Below are 12,842 nucleotides of genomic sequence, written 5' to 3'. Positions count from 1 at the left end.
TAAGCCAAGTAAAAATCCAGGTGTGCTGGCATGCCGACGTCATCCCAGGATGGGAAGATGGGTGCCGGAGACGAGCAGATCCCTGGCAGCTCAGTGCCGGCTAGCCTGCTACATGGCAGAAATTCCAGGCCAATGAGAGACTCTATCTCTAACGAAAAAAAAAAAGTAGACGATACCTGAGGAATGACATGAGAGGATGTCTTCTGACCACCCTATGTTCATACATACATGTACATGTGAGGACCTGTACCGTTATGGCCATGGATGTGTGCACACGTGCACACATACACACATCCTGTAAGGGTCCAAGGAAATGCTGAAGAAAGACCCCAGACTCAAATAGTATGTTAGAGCAAAGAGCGTTTATTAATATTTCAGCATGCATGTGGGGGTCGTTCAGCTGTACAAAATGGCGACGACCCCGCAAGGAGCATGCAGACTCCTTTGAAGCACAGCGAAGGGAGTTTCGGGGATGGTCTGGTCATCTCCTGTGGAATTGTTTAAGCGAGCAGCTGTTACATTAGTCTACCTCTAAGTGGCTGAGATTTAGTCTTGTCATTTGGGGACACACTTGCACAAGCTTGGGCAAGTTCGGGCATGACTCAGAAGGGGGGTGCTGGCTTTGTCCTCGAGGCATGGTGAGGCTGACCTGATTTAGGCCAGTGTTTGTTTTCTCTCGTCCCTGAGGACAAGGGTATTGTGGGTAAACGGCCCCTTCGTGGGAGAGACACCCATTTTTTTCCCTTCTCAGAGAACTGAAACCTAAACTCAGTTATGAGAGTGGGAGAGTTTAACCTCTTCGTGCCTAATGAGTTCTTCTTCTTTTTAATAACTAAACCTTGATTTTAGAGAAATTTTAGCTTCGAAGCAAGATTGAGCTGAAGTACAGAGAGCATCCATAATTCCCCATTCTCACAACAGCCTCCCTGGTGTTACACTCCCCCAACCTGTCCACTAGGTACAGAGGATTGCTACTTGAGTTCTAGGGTTGTGTACGTATCTATTACCCTGGTCTGCACAGCTCCACCCAGAATATGAAGTGTACATCCTCTTATTACCCTACAGTAACTACCTGTAAAGTAGAGCTGTTTTTACTAGACCATGCCAACATCAGGTTCTCCCCCCCCCCCAACCCCCAGACAGGGTTTCTCTGTGTAGCCTTGGCTGCCCTGGAACTCACTCTGTAGTCCAGGCTGGCCTTGAACTTAGAGATCCATCTGCCTCTGCCTCCCAAGTGTTGGGATTAAAGGTGTGTGCCACCACCATCAGGCTCATTTACTATTTTAAGTGGTTATGAAAATAACAGTAACATCACTGCCTGGCTAGTTTTATGTCAAGTTGATACAAGCTAGAGTTATCTGAAAAAAGGGAACCTTAATTGAGAAAATATCTCCATAAGAGCTTCTTGTGGGGCATTTTCTTTCTCTTTCTTTCTTTCTTTCTTTTTTTTTCCTTATTAAGAATTTTTTGTTTTTTGAGACAAGGTTTCTCTGTGTAGCTTTGTGCCTTTCCTGAAACTCACTTGGTAGCCCAGGCTAGCCTCAAACTCACAGAGATCCACCCGGGTCTGCCTCCCAAGTACTGGGATTAAAGGTGTGCACCACCACTGCCCGGCTGAAATTTTTTATTCATTTTACATACCAACCACAGATCCCCCTCTCACCCGTCTTCCTACTCCCCCTCCCAACCTTCCTCCCCCAACCCACCCCCTATCCCCTCCTCCAAAAAGGTAAGGCCTCCCCTGGGGAGTCAGCAAAGCCTGGTACATTCAGTTGAGGCAGGACCAGCCCTCCCTCTCCCTGCATCAAGACAGTGCAAGGTGTCACACCACAGGTAATGAGTTCCAAAAAGCCAGCTCATGCACCAGGGATAGATCCTGATCCTACTGCCAGGGGCCCCTCAAACAGACCAAGCTACGAAACTGTCTCCCTTATGCAGAAGGCCTAGGGTCCAGTCCCATGCAGGCTCCACAGCTGTTGGTCTAAAGTTCATGAGTTCCCACTAGCTTGGTTCAGTTGTCTCTGTAGATTTCCCATCATGATCTTGATGCCCCTTGCTCATAGAATCCCTCTTCCTTCTCTTCGACGGGGCTCCCAGAGCTTGGCCTGGTGGTTAGCTGTGGATCTCTGCATCTGCTTCCATCAGTTACTAGATGAAGGCTCTATGATGACAGTTAGGGTATTCACTAATTTGATTACTGAGGTAGGCCAGCTCAGGCACCCTCTCCACTATTGCTAGTAGTCTAAGCTGGGGTCATCCTTGTGGACTCCTGGGAACTTTCCTAGCACCAGGTTTCTCCCTATCCCCATGATGTCTCCCTCTGTGAAGATATCTCTTCCTTTGCTCTCCCCCTCCCTCCCTGCTCCAGCTCAACCATCCTGTTCCCTTATGTTCTCATCCCCCATCCCCTCCCCTCTGTTGCCCCCCCCCTTTGCCCCTGGTTTCTTTCATTCTATAACATAATTCTTTATTGATCTCTGGGAATTTCACATCACACACCCCAATCCCACTCACCCCCTTGTCCTTCCATATCTGCCCCTCACCACTATAGTGTCCTCCCCAAAAGAAACCGCCCCCAAAAAATTAATTAAAAAATAAAACAAGCCGGGCGGTGGTGGCACACGCCTTTAATCCCAGCACTTGGGAGGCAGAGGTAGGCGGATCTCTGTGAGTTCGAGGCCAGCCTGGTCTCCAAAGTGAGTTCCAGGAAAGGCACAAAGCTACACAGAGAAACCCTGTCTCAAAAAAACCATAATAATAATAATAATAATAATAATAATAATAATAATAATAATAAATAAATAAATAAATAAATAAATAAAACAAAACAAGAACAAAAGAACTCACCCCGCTCCTCTGTCTTTTCCATCTCTCCAACACCTCTCATTCCTCCTAGTGGCATTGGGAGCTGTGGTGTGTCACACATTATACATTTTTGTACAATCAGCCCAACCCTTAAATGTCCACTGCCATGAGTCATCAGTCTGGTTCCAGGCACACCATCATCGCTGGATCCTCACCGAAACTCCTCTCAGATTTCTTACTTACTGTTGCCCCAAGTTGTGGAGCTCCTACAGCTATCATTCAGCAGGACCAGTCCCTTCATGAGCTCCAGCAGGCCATAGATGGGGTAGATGTTGGGGTGGGCCAGCCCAAGGCCCAGGATGTGGGTCTGAGTGGTCAGTCTGAGCTGCTGGGAACACCCCACTCAGGCAAGGTGTGGAGTCAGCTCTCCTAGGTCCATGCCTCATCCATGATGAGGTGGGACTATCTCTCCTGTCTGTTCAGAGGGGGGGAGGGGGGAACAGCTTTCCCATGAGGGGTGGGACCAGTTCTTCTGCTGCAGTGTCCAGCAAGGGACAGCACCAGCTATCCCAGAGCCAGTGAAGGGTGGGCCCAGCTCAGCACAGCCCTCAGATTTCAACACACCTAGTTCCAATGCACCCTTGTGGGTAACATAGGCCGTGGACATCAACACGGACCCCAGCTGCGGCAGGACCACGGACCCAGACATGGCCCTCAGCAGCAGCTCAGGCCCAGATGTCATTGTGGCCCTGGTGGCAGCATAGACCATCCAGATCAGTACGGCCCCAGCAGTGGCACGATCCTCAGACCCTAACTGGGTCTCAGGTAGCTGACCAGACCCTGGGCATCCACACAGCCCCTGGTGGTAACAGGAGCCATGGACATCAACTCAGACTCTGGCTGCTACAGGGCCACAGATCCAGCCAGACATAGCCCTCAATAGCAGCCCTGGCCTGGGCAACACTCCTGGCCCCAGGCGGCTACTCAGGCCACTCAGATATGCATGGCCCCTGCAGCAGCATGGCCCTCGGACACCAACATAGCCCCAGGTGGCAGCCCAGACCCCTGGCATCGGCATGACCTTTGATTGTCTCAGAAGCCACGGACATCAACACAGACCCTGGCCCAGGCATCACCATGGCCCTGGATGACAGCACAGGTCATTCAGATCAGTCTGGCCCCAGCAGCATCATGGCCCTCAGACACCAACATGGTCTCAGATGGCTGAACCGACCCCAGGGCATTCATACAACCCTCAGTGATAACAGAAGCCATGGGCATCAACTCAAACCCTGACTGCTGCAGGGCCAAGGACCCAGACATGGCCCTCAGCATCAGCCCTGGCCCTGACAACACCCTGGCCACCCAGATCAGCATGGCCCTGTAGGACATTTTCTTAACTAGTTATTAATAGGGGAGGGCCCAGCCCATGGTGAGTGGTACCATCCCTGGGCTGTGGTCCTGTAAGAAAGCAGGGTGAGCAAGCCATAGGGAGCAAATCAGTAAGCAGCACTCCTCCATGGCCTCTGTAACTGCTTCTGTCCACAGGATCCTGCCCTGTTGAGTTCCTGTCCTGACTTCCTTTTAGTGACAAACAGTGATATGGAAGTGAACCCTTCCCTCCCCAACTTACTTTGGTCGTGGTTTTTCATCACAGCAATAGCAACCCTAACTAGGACAATCATGAAAGTGACACATTGGTTAAAATCAATGACCTTGAGCTAATTCACCATTGTCTCCCGAAGCCACAGTCAGTGTTACCCATGGTCAAGAGGACAGGGACCAGAAGCCCCTGTCCCAACACTTGAGAGTTGTTGAAACATAGTTGAACAACTATGGAAAATCTGGTGCATTGAATTACATCCCGGGATTATTTTAAGATTCTGCCTGGGGGCTGGGGAGATGGCTCAGAGGTTAAGATCACCAGCTGCTCTTCCCGAGGTCCTGAGTTCAATTCCCAGCAACCACATGGTGGCTCACAACCAGCTATAATGAGATCTGGTGCCCTCTTCTGGCATGCAGGCATATATGCAGGCAGAACACTGTACATATAGTGAATAATTAAACCTTTAAAATAAAGATTCCGCCTGAAAGCATAAACACACACACACACACACACACACACACACACACACACACACACACCAGTGTACGCAGTTAAATAACACTTAAAAACCAATCAGTCTCCCCATGTTGTGCAAATCCCAAGGCAGCCCTTGGTGAAGGTCACCAGTTCTCACAGACCTATGTGTCAATAACCACTGCAATGAGATCATTGTTTCCTCATAAAAATACAGTGTTCTCAATCACCATTTGCAGATGTAACCTTTAAAAAAAGCCAGTGCCACCTAGGGTTTTTTTTTTTTTTTTGTATTTGTTTTTGGGGGTTTTGTTCTGGTTTGTTCTTGGTTTCATTTTGTTGTTGTTGTTGGTAGGTTTTTTGTTTGTTTGTTTGTTTGTGTGTTTATTTTTGAGTTGTTTTGTTTTGTTTTGAGATAGAGTTTTTCTGTGTATCCCTGGCTGTCCTAGAACTCTGTAGGCCAGGCTGGCCTTGAACTCAGAGATCCACCTACCTTTGCCTCCTGAGTGCTGGGATTAAAGGCATGCACCACCATCACCTAGCTTCTGGCTTGTTTTTTATCAAATATTCAGGTTGATCAAAACTGGCAATATATTTTGTGGGGTTTTTTTAAATTATGTATTGTGTGCGGGTATGTGCATATAAAAGTAGTGCTCTCAGAGGCCTAGGGCTGCAATTACAGCCTTGTGTGGGTGCTGGGATCTGAAGTGGGAAAGGGGTTCCTATGGAAAAGCAGACCATGCTCTTAACCACTGATCCACCTCTCCAGTCCCTGCTCATTGTTTTGAGAGAGTCTTACATAATCCAGCTTGGTTAGAATTTCTATTGCTGAGAAGAGGCACTGTGACCACAGCTCTTCTAAAGGAAAACATTTAATTGGGCTGCTTTACAGTTCAGAGACTCAGTCCATTGTTGTCATGGTGAGGCATGACAGCATGCAGGCAGACATGGTGCTGGAGAAGGAGCAGAGAGTTAGTTCTACATCTTGATCCACAGGCAATAGGAAGGGAACTGAAATTGGTATAGCTTGAGCATAGGAGACCTCAACGCTTGCCCCCACAGTGACACACTTCCTCCAACAAGGCCACACCCACCCCACAAAGCCATATCTCCTAATAGTGCCACTCCCTATGAGCTTATGGGGGCCAATTCCATTCAAACCACCACGCTGGGCTAGCTTTGAATTCACTGTGGAGCTGAGACCTTGCAACCCTGATCCTCCTGCCTTCACCTCCCAAGTGAAGGAATTAGAGGAGTTCACAGTTTGCTGGGCTGCAATAGATTTTTTTTTAAATCCTCTTTCCTCTCCAAATCCTGTCTTTAATTTGATTTTTGAAAAGTTAGAAGTATAATAAAATACATTAGGCTTCCCCATTAAGTACTAGCCCAGAGAGTGGCACACTGTACTAGATGGGTCAAATCCAGGCAACCGACTGTTCTTGGACATCCTGCAAGTTGAAGATGGTTTTCAAATTTTTTAATTTTTAAATGGCTGGGGAGAGGGGCACATTGGAAGAAAATTTTGTGACATGTGCAAATTATATAAAATTCAAATCTGGTGTCTATAAATAAAGCTTTATTGGAGCACAGCCATGCATATGCCTGTTACAACATCCGTGGCATCTTCTGAACGGCATGATCAAAGTGGAATATTTGTAACAGATACCATGTGTCCCACAAAGCCTAAAATACTACTCTAGGCTCCTTTCTAGGAAAAGTTTGCTGGCTCCCACAATAGCTTATTAAAATTAGCAGCAACAAAAAATCAAAATGTTGCTTGCATATTAATAGATCTATATGAGCCAAGTAACACAGTTTCGTGGAGCATACACAATGTTCAAGCAAGAATGGGAGGAATAATTACCCTGTCGTGATTTTTCTCACTCACAAAGAAGCTCAGAAACACGTGACAGACTTGAAGGAGTTGCAGCCTGGTCAGGAAGTCAGGAGAAATCACACATGAGCAGTAGTGATTTGAAAACCGTATCCAGTGTCCTCAGAGATGCTTGAAAAGGGCTTCTCCTTTATTTTCCCTCAACCGCGAATGTCTTTTCCCTGGAGTAGAAAAGGGAAGAGAGTAGACTATTGTCCACTAACTATCCGTCAGCCTCTTCCAGTTCAGCATGGCCTTCACGGAGTGACCCTGGTCCTTCTCCAAGCAAATCGTCTTTCATGGTTCCTGTCCCCTCCTATCTTGCCGGTCCTTCAGTCCATGTAGGGAAAACTTTACCTGAGCTCAGCCACACGTCCAGTGGTGGGTGGGTCCTTATGAAGGACTAATGGGTGGTACCTCCTCCTAGATCCTCCAGATGGCTCTAAACTGCTGCTGTTTGAAAGAATTATGGAACCTCTGGGATAATATCTTCCTAGAAATAGAGAGTCGCTGTATTGGGGAGAGTTGAAGTTTCCTAAACTGGTCCTGCTTCAGGTTCTCTGCTCTTGACTCTGGACACCATGTGACCAGTCAGCCTCCCCACCCCCACCCCCCACCCCACCCCCCGCTACCTCAGTGGGTTCTCCTACAATAATTGCAATGTATCTTCTTGAACTATAAATCAGAATAAGCTTTTCTTTCCTTAATTGCTTCCTGTTGGGCGTTTTGTCACCACAAAGAGAAAAGCAGCTAGCGTGGTGACGTCATCGACTCCACCTGCAGGTGGTCCCCATCAGACCCTCAATCTTTGAGTAACTGAAGAGGCCCTACATCCCCCAAGGAATTCCCCTTCTGCATTTGGGAACAATGCTGTCCATCTAGGACAGGAGAGTTTGAGTCACATCTGTTCCCTCTAGAATTGTTTGGCCCTAATCCTGTATAAATGTTCACTGTGGCAACCCCCAAGGAATAGATTCTCTTGGGAAAGTCTAATAATAGAGCTGACCCCATTTTTCCAAACGGGCAGCATTGCAGATGTTTCTCTGGGGTGACTAATGGATTATTAGGGGTAATGGATACTCTGTCTTCTGAAATCTGTATCACCTTCATTTTTCTGATGGATAGGTTTCTCATAGTAGAAAGACTCAGACTCATTGGAGGATTTAAGAATGTTTAAAATATAACTCTGGGAGTGAAGAGATGGCTCAGCGGTTAAAAGCATTGACTGCTCCTTGCAGGGGATGCAGGCTGGGTTCCCAGAACCCACATGGTAGTTCACAACTGTCTGTAACTCCAGTTCCAGAAATTCGATGCCCTCTTCTGGTATCCATGGACACTGTATGCACATAATGTAATACAGACAAATAGGCACATACACATAAATAAATACATAAACAAACGAACAAAAAATTTAAATACGACTCTGCCACTACTGATCAGACGTTCATAGATTTAGTGATAACCAAGCTCTGCCCAACTTTCTGCCACATTCAGTGACATTCTTTTGAAAAGAGATGAGTAGGCCATTTGCTCTTTCTCCCAGGGACTTGCGCACAGCCATACCCTCACCAGCATCAGAGCAGGCAAGACTCCATTCTTAGATGGGCAAAACTGTCCGAAAACTTTAAGGGTAAAGTAACTCTTCCTTAATCCCTTAGGTATTTTTAAGTGGACACCTAAGGAACAAGACATGGCCAGTGAAATGAACTGTGAACACAGCCTCAGTCATCACTGGTGACAAACAGCCCCACCCCACCCATGACACGCATTTCTTGCTAAACCAGAAGCAGCCACAACAACTGGGCTGGCTCCCCACGCCAGAAATTTGGCTTGATGACTGTAATTAGAGCCCTAGATAAAAATCAGTATATTCTACGTATGTTCTTCTGTGTATAACACTTTTAAAATGACAGAAATCATACATGCGGAAAACAAGGGCTGAGGCTGTAGCCCAGTGGAACGCTTGCCTCGCATGCACAAAGCCATAGGTTCAATTCCCAGCACCACATAAATCATGCTCGGCGGCACTTGCCTGTGGAATCATCAATTGAGTGGCAGTAACAGAAACACTGGGAGTTTGAGATCGATCACCAGCTGCTGAAGGTTGAGCGTGGTTGTGGAGACGACTCTAAAAGGGTCTGAAGAACCTTTCCCTTGGCCTTTATCATTTTAACTGTCCAGTAGATACAGCCGAGAGTCTCCTGACAATGGGGCCTCCACTGAATGATTGCTCAGATTAAACCGGCCTGTGGGCATGTCTGTGGGGGATTGTCTGGATTTCTTTTTAATCCAGAAATGGACCAGCCCACTGTGGGCAGCACCATTCCCTGGGCAGGTGGTCCTGAGTAATATAAGAAAGCTAGTTAAACACGAACCTGTGAGTGAGCCAGCAAGCAGTATTTTCTCCATAGTTTCTATGTCAGGTGCCTACTTGAATGCTTGCCTTGACTTGAAGAAAGATCAAGGGAAGAGAGAAGAGGGAGAATTTCAAGGGCCGGCCACCTAGCTATACAGCAAGCCATAGAGAAAGAAACAAAGAAAGGAATACAGGGACAGAAAAGGAAAAGCCCAGAGGCCAAAGATTAATGGGATACTGCTGGTTAAGAAAAGCTGGCAAGGCCTGGCGGTGGTGGTGCACACCTTTAATCCCAGCTCTCGGGAGGCAAAGCCAGGTAGATCTCTGTGAGTTCGAGGCCAGCCTGGTCTACAGAGCAAGATCTAGGATAGGCACCAAAACTACACAGAGAAACCCTGTCTCAAAAAAACCAAAAAGAAAAAAGAAAAGTTGGCAAGAAACAAGCCAAGCTAGCTGGGCATTTATAAGTAAGAATAAGCCTCTATGTGTGATTATTTGGGAACTGGGTCATGAGTCCCCCCAAAGGGCAAAAATACCAACAACATCATGCAATGACCTTTCAGGGCCTCCATGCAGGGACTCCCTTCTGCCATATGACTGGCCTCTGTAGCTTTTTTTATTTGTTTGGGGGCTGGCCGGCCAAAGAAAATCTGACAAGAAAGACTCGCTACGCCTAATCCTTCCCAAACAGTCCCACTAACTAATGAAGACCAAGCATTCATCCATGAGTCTGTGGGGTGGGGCATTCTCATTTAAACCACCACACTACTCAACATCCGAGGTTGGCCTTGTATCTTAGCTCCATAGCAACCACCTGTCAGATGTGGGGAAGGGAGGGAGGGAGGAAAGAAGGAAGGAAAACTGGGTAAGCAACAATAAAGAGGTTTGCTTTGCTTCACGGTCTGAGAGGTCTGGGGCTATGTTGTTTGAGTCTGTTGCATTGGGCCGGCATGGCACACTACATCATGATAAGAACACATGTTAAGGAACTAGTTATCCCAGGCAACCAGGACACAGAGACACAGGAAGAGCTCAGGTCCCAATATCCTCTTTGAGGGCATGATCTAACTCCCTTCCATTAGGCCCCTCCTACTGATCAGTTCACTGCCTGCTCTAATGCCACAGATTAGGAGCAAAGCCTTCAACACAGGGTCTTTCAGAAATATTCCAGATCCAACGTGTAATTCATCTACTTACATTAGCCTTCAGATGAGCCAAGTCCTTCCACACAAAGCCCCGCTTCAAGTCAAGAACTGAACTTCTCACCAAACTTCTAGAACACTCTGCAGGAAGAGGAAAGCTAGATGGTTGCGTGGGAAAGCCTTTCATACCACTGTGAGGTCAAGAAGTGGTGTCTGATTTTAGCAATCAAGTTGGGGCTCATTTAAATGTGTGTGGCATCACACACTCTGAAGAAAGACTCCGAGGCCAAGGAAGCAGGAGTAATAAGGAGGTGGCTGGTTTAAAAACAACATATGTAACACTTCCTGCCTTCTTATGAAGAAAAAAAAAAAACAGTATTTGAGTGCTCCTAACCAGATACATTCCAACACGAAGCAAGAAGATAAACATGGCGCGCTTCTAGATTCCCATTTATGAGATGCTGGGCCATGTGCTGGAATCCATTATTTCACTGAGTGTTGAAAACACAGCTTCGAGGTATTTAGTGCAACACAGAGCGTTTGCCAAGCACTTTGAAAGACCTCGGTTCAGTTGGAGCACTGCAAGGGTGGGACTGTGGTCCTCGTGAGGAGAGAGTGCTCAGCAGGCTAACTGTAGAAAACCATTTCAACTCATGAATGTGTGTGTGCATGCGTACACACATTGTCTGTCTGTCTGGGTGGGTGAGTGGGTGGGTCGCTTTAATTTTGAACCTAGAAAAGATCCTTTCACAGGCTGGAGAGATGGCACAGTGGCTAAGAGCACACACTGCTCTTGCAGAGGATCCAAGTTCAGTTTTCAGCATCCACATGGCAGCTCACAACTGCCTTTGATTCCAGGGCCCTCACCCTCCCGCCTTCCTCCCCACTTCTTGGTCTCTGTCTCTCTGTCTCTGTCTGTCTGTCTCTGTCTCAGTCTCTCTATCTCTCTATCTATCTCTCTCTCTCTCACACACACACACACCACCTCTTTTAAAAGAAAAATAGTGGGGGCGGGGGTGGTGGTGGTGGTGGTGGTACGTACCTTTAATCCCAGCACTCGGGAGGCAGAGGCAGGCAGATCTCTGTGAGTTCGAGGCCAGCCTTGGCTACAGAGCGAGATCCAGGACAGACACCAAAACTACGCAGAGAAACCCTGTCTCGAAAAACCTAAATAAATAAATAAACAAACAAATAATAAGAAAAATAAATATTAAAAAATAAAGGATCCCCTCTCAATTGTCTTTAGTACCTTCGCTCATTGTAGGCCAGGAGCGGTAGTAACAGCGGTGCCCAACAGTGAAGACACAAAAGTCAAGACTCGCAGACGGCAACAGCCGAGGAGTGACCAAAGGTCAACAGAGCCAGTGGTTTGAAGATCTACTGCTTGAGGAATGTGGACTGGCCATGTAGGTGTCCAAAGACAAGGCAGAATTTCATTTCCACAGATATCCCAGGACTGGTTGTCTGTGACTGATTATAGGAAAGAAATGGCTGAATATATCTCAGCCCACCCCACCCAGTGTTCCTTTCTGTAATAAATCTCTTGTAATGCGCCCTTCCTAAACTTAAATCAATATGCTGTCTAACATAATTTTTAGAATCAGAAAGAATGTGAAGCATACAAAATAATACACATTTGGGCATGTGGATGTTGGGACACAGTTACATGACAAAACATACAGTGTTAAATGCATGCACAGCCATGTTGCTTGATTTCGAGGCCGTCATTAGCACAGACTGGTGCCTTCGTATTTCATGATGACTCAAACAGCAGGCGTGGGACTCAGTGTGGTTTGGCAACTTTCCCATCAGCTGTCAACAAAACAAAGGCCAAACACTGTCTGCTTCCACTCACCTGAAATACCGAGAACACACAAGCTCCCGGAGACCGAAAGTAGATCAGAGGAAACCCTGGCTAGAGAAGGCGGCATGGGAGTTCCTGCTTCCTGGCTACACCAGCTCGGTTTGGAGCCATGGAAAAGATTTGGAAATTGGCAGGGACGATGGTTGCACAACATTCTGAATGCAATGAAAGCCACTGATGTTGTTCACTTAGAAATGTTTCAAATGGTGCCTGGGATATTGTATGTATAGATTTTTTGTTGCAGTAAAAACTACATCTGGCCATGATGGTGAATGCAATCCCTGTTCTTGGGAAGAGACTGGAGGCAGAAGGATTACAAATTCAAGGTCAGCATGGGGCCCATAGCAAGAGCCCGAGGAAAAGAAGGAAAGAAGGATCTTAAAGAAACAAAAAACAAAAGAAAAAAAAAACTCGTTGTAAATAAAATGGAGCACACAGCAAGAGTCTGTAGCAGAAGAAAGGGAAGGGGAAAAATGGTGGGAAGAAAAGAAAAGAAGAGAGACTTGCAAAAACTTTATTTTTATACATAGAAGAGAGCTGGTCCTAGCTCTGAGAATTAATGCAACGCATTCACCTGCATGAACTTCCAACGGGACATCTGAAAGCTTGCTAAGACAATCCCTTGTGGCCCAGGACTACCTTACAGGATGCCCAGCATGGCGGGCCAGCGCCACCAAATGCCAATAAGGCTCCCCTTTATTGTGACAAAAATGCCCAGGTTC

Source organism: Peromyscus maniculatus, chromosome 9 (genome assembly GCF_049852395.1).
Source record: "Peromyscus maniculatus bairdii isolate BWxNUB_F1_BW_parent chromosome 9, HU_Pman_BW_mat_3.1, whole genome shotgun sequence".
In the NCBI taxonomy this organism is placed as follows: Eukaryota; Metazoa; Chordata; class Mammalia; order Rodentia; family Cricetidae; genus Peromyscus; species Peromyscus maniculatus.
The sequence above is the reverse complement of the archived record's forward strand: the minus strand, read 5'-3'. Positions refer to the sequence as shown.